General features: G+C 41.8%; 1 long non-coding RNA gene across 1 annotated transcript in view; it reads left to right on the top strand.

The window, feature by feature from the left end:
* LOC143694831 (uncharacterized) overlaps window positions 1-12,719 on the top strand; it is a 30,566-nt gene extending 17,847 nt beyond the window's left edge. The window contains exons 2-3 of the long non-coding RNA XR_013183551.1: window positions 9,688-9,846; window positions 11,693-12,719. This is a non-coding gene — a long non-coding RNA (uncharacterized LOC143694831). The remainder of the gene's footprint in view (window positions 1-9,687; window positions 9,847-11,692) is intronic.
* Window positions 12,720-14,552: the final 1,833 nt, after the last annotated feature.

Below are 14,552 nucleotides of genomic sequence, written 5' to 3'. Positions count from 1 at the left end.
AGTCAGGTGCTTGATGTCGAAAGTGGGATTCCACTTCAGCATGTGCCAGCGGTTCTTCTTCCTCTTCCAAAGACAGTCGAAAAGTGTCAAATTCAGGCTAGTTTACGATGAATTCCAAGAGCCCAGCACAATTAGGATTTCCTATCTGAGCTTGTTGTGTCATGATGCAGGCAGCATCTGTGGCAGGATGGATTGCAGAGACTTTTCCTTTGCACCCCCAGCCCAGCGTTGGCACTGGGGATGAAGAGGCACTGAGGTGACCCGGAGAGGAAGTGCAAGGCACAGGGTGCAGCTGAGGAAGGACAGCCCAGTGCTGGGCTGAGAGGTGAAGCTGGCACTGCCCAGCATAGAGAAGGTCCTTTCTGCAGCCCCTGTTACAGGGGAGCTGGGGCCTTGCTGCAGAGATACGGCTGCTCATTGGAGCAGAACTCATTCTTGAATCTTTTCCCGTCAGCCAGGTACACACACTCGGAATTGCCAAGGACAGGAACTCTGCAGGGAGGAGCAGAGCTAGTGCTGGTTGCCAGGGGAACACCTTGTGCCCCTGTGCCCCCAGGCCCTGCCCAGCTTCCCGACACTCACCGGGAGCTGTAACTGCTGCCGTCCCCCCAGTGCAGGCGCTTGCCCCGTCTGTGCAGCCCGAGCCAGAAATTGCCATTCCTGAGGAGGCTGAAGAGCAAATCCTGCCCAGGAGAGAGGAGTGGGAGCTGCCCCGGCCTATCCTGTCTCCCTGCTAGGCTGATTTGCTCCCAAGCAGGCAGCATGGGCCGGATAGCTCAGTCCTTCATGGGGACAGAGTGTCTGAATACCCAGGCCACTCTTAGCCTTTGGCTACAGTAGCAAGCTTATTGCTCTTTAGTGCAAGATAATCAGCTCTTTAGTGATTATCAGCTCTTTAGCGATTTCAGCTCTTTGCTTGCTAAGGCGCCCAGGCTAGTCGGGAAGTAGAGCGAGAGAGGAGAAGGCAGCTGGATTTCCACAGTGATGTCTTTATTGGGTGGTCTGTGAAGGGTTCCAGTGATGGCTCTTCTAACCTGAATGGGCTAAACAGCACCTTTTTATAGGTTATAAGGGGATCCAAACTTGCCCAATAGTAGGGGTTAAGGGAAAGTGACCTATGGGGTTACAGAGAGATAGGCTGGGGCCTGAAAGGGAGAAGACATGAGCTTCTTTTGCTATTCCATCATGACTTGGCAATTCCTGTCTTTAAGCCACGGCCCTCCATGGGGCCCAAGCCAGCTCGAAGCCTGCTACGTAGGACCCTGCAAGTCCTTAGAGCCCCAAAGACCACCTTTCATCTGATCCCCAGACCCTGGGGAAATTACTTTATTTCCCCACCGAAAATGACATCCGTTTCTGGGAGCACGCCTATTCACAGGGTGGTGCTAAGCTTGAAATGGGCAAACTTTTTTGTATTTCTCCAAAACTAAGGCTGCCAGCAAGTAGGACCTTGCAAGTCCTTTGAGCCCCAAACGCCACCTTTCATCTGATCTCAAGACCCTGGGAAATGACTTCTTTTTCCCATGAAAAATGGCCTGCGTTTGTGGCCACTCGCCATGGCTGGCAGGGTAGCTCCAGGTTAGAAATTGGCAAACTTTGCAAGATTTCTCCAAAACTAAAGCCAAAAGCAACTATGACCCTGCAAGTCCTTAGAGCCCCAAAGGCCACATGTCATCTGATCCCCAGACCCTGGGGAAATGACTTCTTTTTCCCATGGAAAATAGTCTCTGTTTGAGGCCACACACCCTGTCTGACAGGGAGGTGCAAAGCTCGAAATTGGCAGACTTTGCTGGATTTCTCCAAAACTAAGGCTGCCAGCAACTAGGACCCTGCAAGACCTTAAAGCCCCAAAGGCCACCTTCCATCTGATTCCCAGAACCTGGGGAAATGACTTCTTTTTCCACACGGAAAATGGCCTCTGTTTGCAGTCACTTGCCCTGGCCAATAGGGCGGCGCCAGGTTAGAAATGGGCAAACTTTGCTGGATTTCTCAAAATCAACAGCTGCCAGCAACTAGGAGTCTGGAAGTCTTTAGTGCCCCAAAAGTCACCTTTCATCTGATATCCAGACCCTGGGGAAATGACTGCTTTTTCCCATGGAAAATAGCCTCTGTTTGTGGCCACTCACCCTGGGAGACAGGGCAGTGCCGAGCTAGAATATGGCAGACTACAGCTGCCAGCAACTAGGACCCTGCAAGTCCTTAGAATCCCAAAACGCCCCCTTTCATCGGATCCCCAGACCCTGGGGAAATGTCTTTTATTCCCATGGATAATGGCCTCCGTTTCCGGCCACGTGCTCTGGCCAACAGGGCAGTGCCAGGCTAAAAATTGGCAGACTTTGCTGGATTTCTCCAAATCTACAGGTAACAACTAGGACCCTGAAGGTCCTTAGAGCCCTAAGGACCTCCTTTCATCTGATACCCAGACCCTGAGGAAATGACTTCTTTTTCCCCCAGAAAATGGTCTCCATTTGCGGTCACTCACCCTGGGCGACAGGGCGGCGTTTGGTTAGAAATGGGCAAACTCTGCTAGATTTCTCCAAAATTAAAGCTGCAAGCAACTATGACCCAACTATGACCTCTAAGTCCTTAGAGCCCCAAAGGCCACCTTTCATCTGATCCCCAGACCCTGGGAAATGACTCCTTTATCCCATGGAAAGCAGTCTCCGTTTGCGGCCACTCGCCCTGTCCAACAGGACTGTGCCAAGCTTGAAGTTGGCAGATTTTCCTGGATTTCTCCAAAACTAAAGCTGCCAGCAACTAGGACGCTGCAAGTCCATAGAGCCCCAAAGGCCATCTTTTGTCTCATCCCCAGACCCTGGGGAAATGACTTCTTTTTCCCATGGAAAATGGCCTCTGTTAGCAGTCACTCACCCTGGGAGACAGGGCAGTGCCAAGCTAGAATATGGCAGACTTTGCTGGATTTCTGCAAATCTAAAGCAGCCAGCAACTAGGGCCCTGCAAGTCCATAGACCTGCAAAGGCCACCTTTCATCTGATCCCCAGACCCTGGGGAAATGGCTTCTTTTTCCCAGGGTAAAAGGCCTCTGTTTGCAGCCATTCACCTAGCAAAAAGGGGCTGTAGGCAGTGGCAGAAGGAAGGAAGTGGCAGAAGGAAGGAAGTGGCAGAAGGAAGGAAGTGGCAGAACGAAGGAAGTGTCGGAAGGAAGTGGTGGAAGGAAGGAAGTGGCGGAAGGAAGGAAGTGGCAGAAGGAAGTGGCAGAAGTGGCGGAAGGAAGGAAGGAAGGAAGGAAGGAAGGAAGGAAGGAAGGAAGGAAGGAAGGAAGGAAGGAAGGAAGGAAGGAAGGAAGGAAGGAAGGAAGGAAGGAAGGAAGGAAGGAAGGAAGGAAGGAAGGAAGGAAGATAACAAAGAAAGAAAGAGTCCTGGGTTGACTATATGATGTTTTTATCCTCAATCGTCTTGTTCTGTTTGTGAATAGTAAGTTTTGCACCTTTAGGCCTTGTTTCAGAGAGTGAAGTGGGGAGAGAAGAAGCATGCAGTTGTTTTCATACACTGTACTCAGTCCTCCAGATTCCTGCTCCTGGACTGTGTTGTCTGTGGATGAACAGACAGCAGGACAGAGCTCTCCTTTGCTTTTAGTTAGTTTAGCTAGCTGAGGCAAAGTAGTTCCCTGGACTGTGGTTTTTCTTCTTTTTTCCCTTTTCTTTGGACCTCTTGAAACCTGCTCTGGACTGAACACCCAGAAGAGCACCGGCAGCTAGCACCTGTGGCCCACTAGGCAGGGCCTGGCCTGCCACATTTCCAGCACCGGAGGGACTGATAAGAGCCTGTGTGAGCTGAACTGCAACCGGGGGATGGGACTTCCTCAGTTTGTCATCTCTTTCGGAGCAACAAGGGATTTTATTGTTTAATATTGTTTAGGTTTTATTGTTTAATAAACAGTTGGACTGGTTGGAGGGAGGGGCTGATTGAATCTGCTTTCCTAGAGGAGCCCCTTTGGGGATTTGCTCTGAACCAGGAAAGAAAGGAAAGAAAGGAAAGAAAGGAAAGAAAGGAAGGAAGGAAGGAAGGAAGGAAGGAAGGAAGGAAGGAAGGAAGGAAGGAAGGAAGGAAGGAAGGAAGGAAGGAAGGAAGAAAGAAAGAAAAAGAAAGAAAGAAATTCCCAAAGGTCAGAGATCTTATAAAATATTTGTGTGTATTATATTTAAGTGCCAGGACTGTTACTAGGTATAGTAATGATAAATGGAACATATATGTGAGACCAATACAGTTAAACTCCTTGGATGGCAGTTCCTTGGAATCAATAGTGTGTTATTTTGATCTTCAATTACTTACTGCTACTGCACAGAATGAATATTATTATAGAATAATAGAATGGTTCACCTAAATTCATCCTGCATGTCATTGGCAGGGACACCTTCCATTAGACTGCCTTAAGCTCAAAGACCGATTCAAGCTGGCCTTGAATACTTCCAGGAATGGGTCACCCACAACATGTTCCAGTGTCTCACAACCCTCCTGGCAAGGAATTTCTTCCCAATATCCAAAGGAAACCTATATTCTTGAGGTTTTAAAGCCATCCACACTTTTCCTATCGCACCGTGCCCTTGTGTAGCTCATTTGCCTCCTTCTGGTAGGCTACCTTCAGATACTGGAGGGCTGCTCTAACAATTTGCCCAGAGTCTGCTCTTCTCCAGGCTGAGAAAACGCCTGCGGGGCTCTGGCTTGATGACAGACTTCATGTGCTGCACTGGGGGCTCAGACCATTCTTCTTCTTGGAATTGTTGTAGGATGCCCAGCCACTGTTGATTGTTCTTCATTGTGGGACAGGTAAGAAATAGTTGATTGTTTTAATAAAGACACACGTGAAATGATAAGAGCTAAATTTTAACGCAAAAGTAATTGGAGAAAGATTCCTAAACCTGTGGCCCATTACCCCAGCCCATCTATTGATTGTAAATGACATTCCTTGCAGATGTTATGATGCATGAACCAAAGCCAAGTGATGGATAGATACTAGTTAAGACACATGTTCTACCTGCTTACTGGAATATGTTCTTATCATTCTAAAATAATCCCCCGAACATTAAGAACAAGAGATTACATCATGAAGTAATGAACTGCTTTGTTTGACAGTAAAATGCATTTGAAGGAAATGGGTTTGGGGGTTAGCACATCAAGATCTCAGAAATGGAGTGCCAGCTTAGTTCTCTGCTTCAGAGACAAGTGAAGCAATTCAGAAGTGTCCTCCTGTGAAAACAGTTGACAGATCTTTCTGCATAACAGTTAACAACCAGCATCAGAAATGTATGCAAATAAAATACTAGCCAGTACAAGTTTGTCATCCAGGAGTGGAAGGGCCACTCAGACTCATAGCAGTGGTTTTGCTGTTGTGCCTGTTAGAATAGACAGAAAAGAATGAGGAAAACAGATTTTTCCATCTAGTTTGTTTCAGTATTGGTACAAAGACTATTTTCCCGCCCTCAGGAGACACCAAAAACTGTCAACAACTGAAATGCTTCAGAAATGGAAATGATCTGAATCACAAATATTTATTTTCAAATAAAATTTAAAACATAAGTCATAACTATAAAACAGGTAGAACTATTTAAAGATGAATGAACATTTCTGATGTGTAAATTTATAAAGTTAACAATGTTTAATACCTCTCCGGCAGTTTTAACTGCAAATACAGGTTCTGCAAGAGAAGTGGTGATGGGTGTTATATTTAAAGCATAGTAATAGCACCATCATGTGGTTTCTGCAAAGCTTTGTCGTGCTTCTGGCATAACTCTGGCATTTCATGGGATGAGGCATGTACCTTCAAAGGCAGAGGAAGTGGGATAACTAATTTTTTTCCCAGCTGGATGTTCTGCAGAAAAAATAAGTCTTTAGTCCTACTGCTCTTGATTTAGACCTAATTATTACTTGAGGCATAAGGACTGTTAGGTGCATATTTTAATTTAGCTGGTTCATGCAGCAATGATAAACACATCTCAGGCTAGAAATGGAGCAGTGCTGTAGGTTGGTGAGTGTTTGTGCTTTGGGCTTTTTTTCCTTTTTGATATATCATTAAAATAAATACATGTGGGGATACAGAAGGTTAAAAAAAAACAAACTTCACTGCTGTTGCATTTTGGACAAAGAGTAAGGTTATCTTTGGGGGCGGGGGAATGTAATCATAGCTCTAGTAATACAGCTGTAAGAATTTTTTTTTTTTTAATGAGAAAATGGTTGCAAAATGATGATACCCTTATATGTGATAGGGGAAACCAGAGTGTGGCCATTGGACTGCCTAGTATAGCTTTTTTTTGCTTATGTCCATAAATTACTAGGCTATTTGTATGATTTTCCTCTTACATATCACATCATTCTGTGTAACCCAAACTCTGCTGAATTCTGAATTAAAACTGTCATATAAGGTCTTCTAGAAACTGCTTTCATTTTGCACTTGAAATGACAGAATTTGCATTTAGGACTATCGTTTGACCTATTACCCCTCAGCAGAAAAAAAAAGCTAGCAAACTTCAGGGTATAGACAGACTTGGGGGTTGTGGGAAAAATGCTTCCAAAGGAATGGTTCACCCACAGACTGGTGTCTCATCATTCAGGGATTTGTTGACTGGGAAGGTGCTTGGCCTTGTCTTGTGGGGCTTGGGTAAATGTTGCCTCAGTGTGAGGAAGCACCAGTCACTGGCTTCTCATCAGCTCCTTCCATCATCTTATTTCCCTTCAGAAGTGCAAAGGGCCATTAGGGAGGGATGTGCAGGTGTGTGATACTCTAAGCCATGTGTCTGCTTTGCTTGTCTTCTTTAACCCTGTCACTGCCTTATTTCATTGGAGGAGGAGGAGGAGGAAGAGAAGGAGAAGGGTGAGCAGGAGCAGCTCAGCTCAGTGGTGAGACTGAGGAGGATGATGAATAAGAGGAAGAAACCAAGAGATGTAGTGGGAACAGCCACCTTGAGCTTGTTCTTGCCATATCTAATTATGGTGCCAATGTCAGTCTGAAGGGGCTGCTGCATACTCTATTTAGGAGTGATACTGAGGTGGAAGATGTTTGCATTTGATCAGGAAATAAGACTCTGAGGACTTTTAAACTTTCTTTAAAGAAGATCCTCCTGTTCTAAGCCATGGTTTGATTATCACAGTCTAGATGAAATTCTTTAAAACTTGTCTGAAAATGGACAGGAGAACAGAATTCAGCAGCCTGTGTAGTGACACATCTGGCCAGAAGTTTTCAAGCTTCATGTTGACAAACAGTGATTTTCTATTTAGAGCTAAGCACTGACTTTTCAGGTGTGCACCCTGAGGCTGCTGCCTGACCCTGCTCTGGCCTGAGCTGCAGATAACATTCAGTATCTCACAGAAGATCCTGTCACATTTTGAAATCATTCTCCATTCAGCACATGGATGTCCAGTTAAATTGCCCTATATGGCATCTTGGAAAACCTCTTTGTTCAAACTTCTTTGAAGGGTGGTTTTGTGGGGATTTGAACAGTTGTGACTACCTTGCCTGCAGTCAGTTCGGGAAAACCTTTGGAGTAATTGCTGGAGGTCTCCAAAACTTTATTTAAATTAAAGACTACTGATAATTTATGAGTTTGCTCTGACAGTGCTGCCACATGTTCATGCATGATACAGCTGTGTATTCTGAAAGTACAAATCTTTCATCCTTTGTTCAAAACAGAAATGCTGACTTGGGTGTCTGCTCCATGTCTTGCAGATCTGGGGGCATTTTGTCTCCATTTGTGCCATCTATGGTGTTTTGCAGAGATAAACAGAACACCACAACTTTTGTGAAAGTTGTAAAGCTGGTATGTTTATACAGTGCTAGACACGTGAGAATCGTTCCCCTAAAATGACAAAATGACATGTGGACGTCTGGGAACTCCAGATCCCCTTTTATCTCCCTCTCAAACACATATGCATGCAATTTCACAATAGGTTCATACATGTTCATTCCACTGATTTCAAGTGACACTTGCCACTAATTCTTCAGAAAGAACTCCTGGGTCAGGTTGCCCTGCTCTGTCTGCCCCCCTCCTCCCCCCTTATCTCTTGTCCTTCGGCTGAAGCAGTCCCTCCAAGCACAGGCTCTTGGAGAGAACAGGCAGTCAGACTAAGCAGCAAGCTACAGACTTAACTCAAAGATGTACATTTCACCTAAATCAAAATGTATTTCTACCCTGGAAAATTTCCACTCTGCCTCTACGGTAAGAGTATTTTTGAGTTTTTATTTAACTCAGATTCCTTAAATTTCTCTCAAAGGGACTTTGTTGATTTTTGGTACAACATAAGCCTATATTCCTTTAAAAAAAGTTGGTTTTATGATAAATATTTCACTCAATTTCAGATTTAACAAACAAGAATTTAAAAAATATATAGTATTTTATTGCTTTTTAAAATAGAAGTCCAATATTTTGTGTTGTGTTTTCATTCACTTGTTAGTGAAATGATTGTCATATAATGCAGTTGGTACTGCTAAGGTTTACCCAGTATCTGAATTCTCTTAGACATGTAAAAAAAGTTGTCATATGAAGGTGTTTCTGTGAAATGATATTTTATGGGTTTCTTTGCTCTACCAGTATATGGTATGGAATTGCACAAACTGCTGGAATGACAAGTGGTATTTTGCTTTTGACTGCAGTTTGTGTATTTTAAGAGCAGGAAAGAATGCCATGCTTTTACTACATATTTTGATTTTTAGAAGTCTCTTAGTCCTTCTGTATCATTTGGAATCTGGACTGTCAGTGGGATTCCTGACTCTCCTTCCACCAGAAACACTAAATAAGTTATCACTGAGAGCATTGAAGACCTGCAGAGTCACAGATACCAAGTGCTCAAAAATGAAGAGGCAGAACATATGCAGGAAGTTTCTAAAGCCATGTTTCTCCTGTGCTCAATGGAGATAAAATTTATTCCTTGGCTCTTTAGGGCAGAAAGGCCAACAGCAATCACCTGTAGACATTAAATTATATACAAATAAATACTATTCTGTTTCTTTAGGAAAAAGTCTGAAATAATAAAGGAAAATATATCCAGCAACATTCCTGTGCTTTTTCAGTAAAACAATTAGGCATATATTTAGTATATTGGATTGTGCCTTTTTGTCATGTTTATAGTAGAACATAATCTACTGTAAATATAGATTGGAAGAAGTCTTTTATTCTTCATCAATCTCCTGGGCTTAAGCCATTTAAAGGGTTTTTCTTTTGTTGATATGCACTAAATTAAACTTCTGAAGTGGGGAATAAAATTTTTGTTTGATTCAACAGCTAACAGAAAATGTAAAGTATATCCTGTAAGTTTGGGAATGGTTTCTCAGAAGAATTCATTTTAAAAGGGAGGAACAGGGAGAGGATTTCTATAAGTAAGGAATCGTTAGCTTAGAATTAAGCAGACTTAGTGTAGAAATAAAAGAATATGTGGTTTTCTTATGTTTTTTCTTGATATGTTATCTTGTTAATGATCTGTTAATCATTATACTTAATCAGTTTAATCATATTACACACATTATTCTGCTCTCTTTTTATGCCTAATACAGAGTAATGCTGCATTCAGCTGAAATGGAAAAAACCTCCCAAGCTTCTTTAAGTACCATTTCACTTCTAATTTCTTAAAGAATCAACGAATTCTGGTTTTCACATTTAATATTAGGCTATAAAATAGGACAAAACAATTATGACATGTAAAATGTTTTTCAGTAATTATTTCCCTTCTGTTTGACAGGCAAACCAGTTAGAAGAAAATACTTGAGTATGAGACCTGTCTGGAAAATGAAGCCTGCATTGAGAAGTTGAAGGGTAGAGTCTTGCCCCAGATACACGAAATGTTTGGAGACTCATGTATAATGCTGTTTGTAGAATGCTCAACAGTTTTTATGTGGAGGTAAATGGAAAAGATGAAATAAGTTGATCAAAGCTTGTGAGAAAAGAGCTGACAAATCTGTGCATTGATTTAAAGACTTAACAAAAGCAGACTTCAGAGGTTTGGACTTCTCTACAGTTTCTTGAAGTATTAATTTATTTTACAAAATGTAATTTCTAGCTTCAGATGAAGCTACAATGTTGTAATGGAAGTGATGTGTATAATTTAAAATTTAGATGCCTTAGATATTCTGTCAAGCTGGAATTATGAAAAGGAACAGTGTCCTATACATGCTGATTTTCTCTACAGGTTTTTTGCCTCAGAATTACAGTATATGTCTCACGCTGTGAAGAGAACTAAGATTCATATGGGTTGTTGACCTTATTATGTCTAGCATAAGAAACCTGAGCAGGAGATAAATAGTACTGTATTGGGAAAACTGCCAGGACTCGAAGAGGTGCATTTAAGGGAGATGATTAGTAACTTTTAAGAGAAAGGTTTTTAAGTTCTGGATGTACATTTGGAATGAGAAAGAATTGAACATGAATTATATATTGTATAATATATGTAGTGATGCATAATCTAATATATTTCACTTAATCAATTGGAAATTCTCCTTGTGAGGGGAAGAGCAATTGACTAATAGTCAATGTAGTTATGTTGGAGTAGATGCATCATAAAGGTTACAAGTTTTTTGATGGCCAGCACAATTTTATTTTAAAAACCCCAACATCTGTGTTATGAATACTGCTCTTTCCAGGATGTTTACCTAGATGTGTTTGAAGAATACGTGTATTGTTTTGATTTTGGCCCTTTAATGTACTGATAGAAAAATGTTGCTTCAAGGCATTAGTATTTTGAGAAGCTCCATAGTTAAAGAATAGTTCTGCAATTGAAGAAGTACCTGTGGAAGTATGTGTGCATTTTTATATGCAGCTTGGTCTACCTGGCTGTCTCATGGGAATCTCTGCTGTGCCCACTTGTGCTCTCCCAGGAGCCTGATCATGACCTCAAGAAGTGCTGATCAGTTGGTGATCAGAACAATGTTTAGGTGATGTTGACATACAGGTGGATGGCACATGTGTAACATCTGAAAACGAGACTCACAAGCTGAGAGTAACATGAATCTGTTTATTGCAGAGTTAAGACAGTACTTACACACTTAGCGTGAGAATCTCTGTTCAGTCCTTTGCATACAACCTGGTTGCAGGCCTGTAATAAATCTGTCAGCCTGACAGTTTGTTAGTTTCCTCAACATTTGCAAGCTTCGAAGAAAGAGGATGCCTTTCCTGTTCTAAGAAAGTGTATAATCTATTTTCTCTCATGCTTCCAAGAATTTTCTGCAGTGTCAGACTTTGCTGTTTTCTTACACATGTGCATTTTCTTAACTTCCAGCAGTAAAGCTGGATGAGAGACACCCAGCAGAATGTACTGCAACTTTTATCTTCTGATCATTTATTGTTTCATGAGGATTAGAACTGAGTTTGGGATATTTTTTCCCTGACTAATATTAATGTTTTCTATTGCATTAACATTTATAACCATAGTAACTATTACACCTCTTCAAAGGTATAATTGGGTCAGCAGGGATATGGTTAAGACCAAGTTTTGTTATTGTAGACTTCAATTTTTTTATTATAGGAAATAAAATTTAAAAGAACTAGAATGATATAAAGCTGTATTCCCAAGGCAGAGACAAGACTCTGTAATAGAAGGATCATAAAGGTACCAATTATGTAGTGGCAGTGTATTTCTCCCTCCTGCACTGCATCAGTGCATTTTCCCTCTTCCTTTAACAATACATGAAGAATGTGAAACAAATATAACTTTTATTTTGAAAATGCTTATTTCTGCTTTATTTGACCAGGAATTAATGAATCCTTTGCCTGGGGTGAATTTGGTGGATTGATGACCAGAAAGCTCTGTGTCCTGAAAGAAGTTAATGATCTTCCCAGCAGCCCTGGCATGACTCATGGTACCTGGAGCTATTTTTATGCGCCTAGGCCAGTATGGAAGCTGGTTTGGTACTTCATCTCCAAGATACAAAAAACTAAAACACAGATGGAAACAATGACTTTCATTTTTTGCTTCTTAAGATTTCCATTTAAATTAACACCTTATTTAGCATTTTACTTTAGATATCCTTGCTGCACTTTGGTATTGCTGCATAAAGTGATGCTATCTGGGGGGAAAAAAAGTATTTTTTCATTTTGGAAATAAGGAAATGATTTGAAGCTTTATTAGACATATTTTCAGTTGAAGTAATGTCATCAGCGCATTGAATTTTAAAATGTCCTAAAGTTAAAAAACAGCTGTGTCATTAAGAACTGTCTGTTACAGAAAAACAGAAGAGGCGGCATTTTTTGTCAAATAACAGCTTTTTAGATTAGGTATGTGGTATTCACATATTCTTTGAACAGAGAGAGACTTATTTCTCTCCCAGGAAAAATCCTGAGGAAAGCTGTGAGAAAGCTCAGAGAAAACAATTCCTATCTTCACTTTCTGCATCTGTTGTTTGGCACATGTGGAATGTGCTATGGAGATTGCTTACCGAAGAGAAATTTCTTAATTGGACACTGGTGATGGTTGTTTGGATTGATTGACCAATTAGGTCAAAGATGTGTCGTGACTGTTGGAAAGGGTCACAGGTTTTTCTTCAGTATAGTTTAGTCTAGTATATTATAGTATAGTATAGTATGTAGTGTAATATAATATAGTATAGCTTAATAAAGCAATTGTTCAGGTTCTGAATCATGGAGTCATTGCATGTGATTCCCCAGATGGGGGTTGTCCTGCATTGATAGATGTATTTTCCCTAAAAGCTTTGACTTTGTAGAATTGGATATTCTTCATGTAGAGCCACTTCTTCCCCTGGGTTTAATGATGACAAAGCACTGCACTGGGCAGGAGGGGGAATGCCCTAATAAATGCTTCACTCACTGTGGGACCATTACCTATTGCTTTCATTTTCTCTGTAAAAAGAACAAAAGAAGCTGAATTGATTCACATGGCTTAATTGTACACATTATGTCATAGTCTCCATCTTTAAGTATCACTTCTTGCACTTTCCCCATGCTTTATTTGTGTGCAGAAATTTGATTGTATTGTTGCATCTGCTGTGTTCATCTGTTTCTGTGTTAGAAGAATGTCATCAGTGTTTTTGAGCTTGGTTGTGAAATTGCCTTTCTTTCCTAATGTGTTTTAAAACTGATTTGAAGTCTATTTCAGCATTTGAGAAAATTCTGCTGCTTTTTGGATTTTATGTTTCAGATGCAAATCTAAAGGTTTTTTTTTTAAAAACAAAGGGAACAAAAAAAAAAAAAAAAGGAAAAAAGAAGCTGACTGTACTTAAATACATCTGTGGTGTTCACACATTGTCCAGAAAGGAAACCAGAACTGATTCCAGCTTTTTCACTTTGTGTTTCCCCTCTAATCTTGCTGTCCTGTTCCCTTAGGTGTGCTGGGTTGGGTTTTTTTTTTTTTTTCTGACTTGGGTGCTGAGCAGAGGTGAAGCTTCAATATTCATTTATGCCACGTACTTTTTAATATAATTTGCCTGTCATTAGGCAATATTTACTCTTTAACTCTTGGTTAAGTTTGCTTAAGCCCCAGTTTCCATTGCTCCTGCAGTTTGTGGCATATTTTGTCTTGTCTCACAGTCTGTCATTCCCCAGCCCTCCTGGTGACTGACTCAGCAGTGAGAAGCAACAGGGGTTCAGCTGAATCTGCCATGTCCCAGCTGGCAAATCTCTTCTGCTTTCTTTTGTTATCAGACAGTGATTCCCACCCCCACACCTTGGTAAAAAAACAGCTCGGGTAGAAAGGCAGAGCTTGAGTTCCTTTTTCTGGAAAGCAAACTGTCACAGTTTGACGCTGGCACAATGCCAGTGTCCCCATGAAAATATATGCTCCCTGGTGTCTGCTGTGAGATGTGACCAGGAATAGAGCAAAGCAGGCTCCAACTTAGGAATAAAGAAGAAAAACTTTATTAACCTACAACTATATGTAAAAAGAAACACACACAGAACTCAGAATGAAAACCTTCCAAAAACATTCCTCCTTCCCCCATCAAATTTCCAATACATCCACCCCTCAGATCATCAAGTCTCAGTCCATCACCACCCTTTAGATAATCAATTCTCAGTTCATCAAGGAGAGAGGAGTCCCTCTTGTACCATAGGCTTCCCCTGGAAACACAGTTGAGACCTCTTGTGTTTCCTGTAACACGTGGCACTGGCTGGAGATCATTTGCCGATGTGACATCTTCCTTCCATGCCCAGTGCTCTCACCACTGCACATGGACCAGAGCTGCTTCTAGGGTTCCCCTTTTAAGGATGCTTTGCCCAGTTCCAGAAAAGCCCAGTCTCTCACTTTTGGGACATCTGTCCCCCCCAAATTCACCCCCTGGGGCCAAGGGGGTCTTGAGAACAGAGATCTTTTTCTTCTTCCCCGAAGATGGAGGGCACCAACCACCCTCCTCACCCGTTGTCTCTGTTCACGCACTCCTTCACATAACATCACTGCACTCTCTTGGCTCCAAGCCATTGCCTCCCCCTAAATGCAGTCTCTGTGTCACAGGAAAAATGGTTCTGTCCATGGCTATACAAGAAAAGTCCAGCCAAAGGCTCCCATCATCTCCTCCCACCTAAGATTCTTCTCCACTTCTCTCGTGGCCCATTTCCTCTTATCTCATCTCTATCTCTTTTCTCATTCAACTCCAGGAGGAT

The sequence above is a fragment of the Agelaius phoeniceus genome, chromosome 9 (assembly GCF_051311805.1).
Source record: "Agelaius phoeniceus isolate bAgePho1 chromosome 9, bAgePho1.hap1, whole genome shotgun sequence".
Classification (NCBI taxonomy): Eukaryota; Metazoa; Chordata; class Aves; order Passeriformes; family Icteridae; genus Agelaius; species Agelaius phoeniceus.
This window is presented reverse-complemented; position numbering and strand designations above follow the sequence as displayed.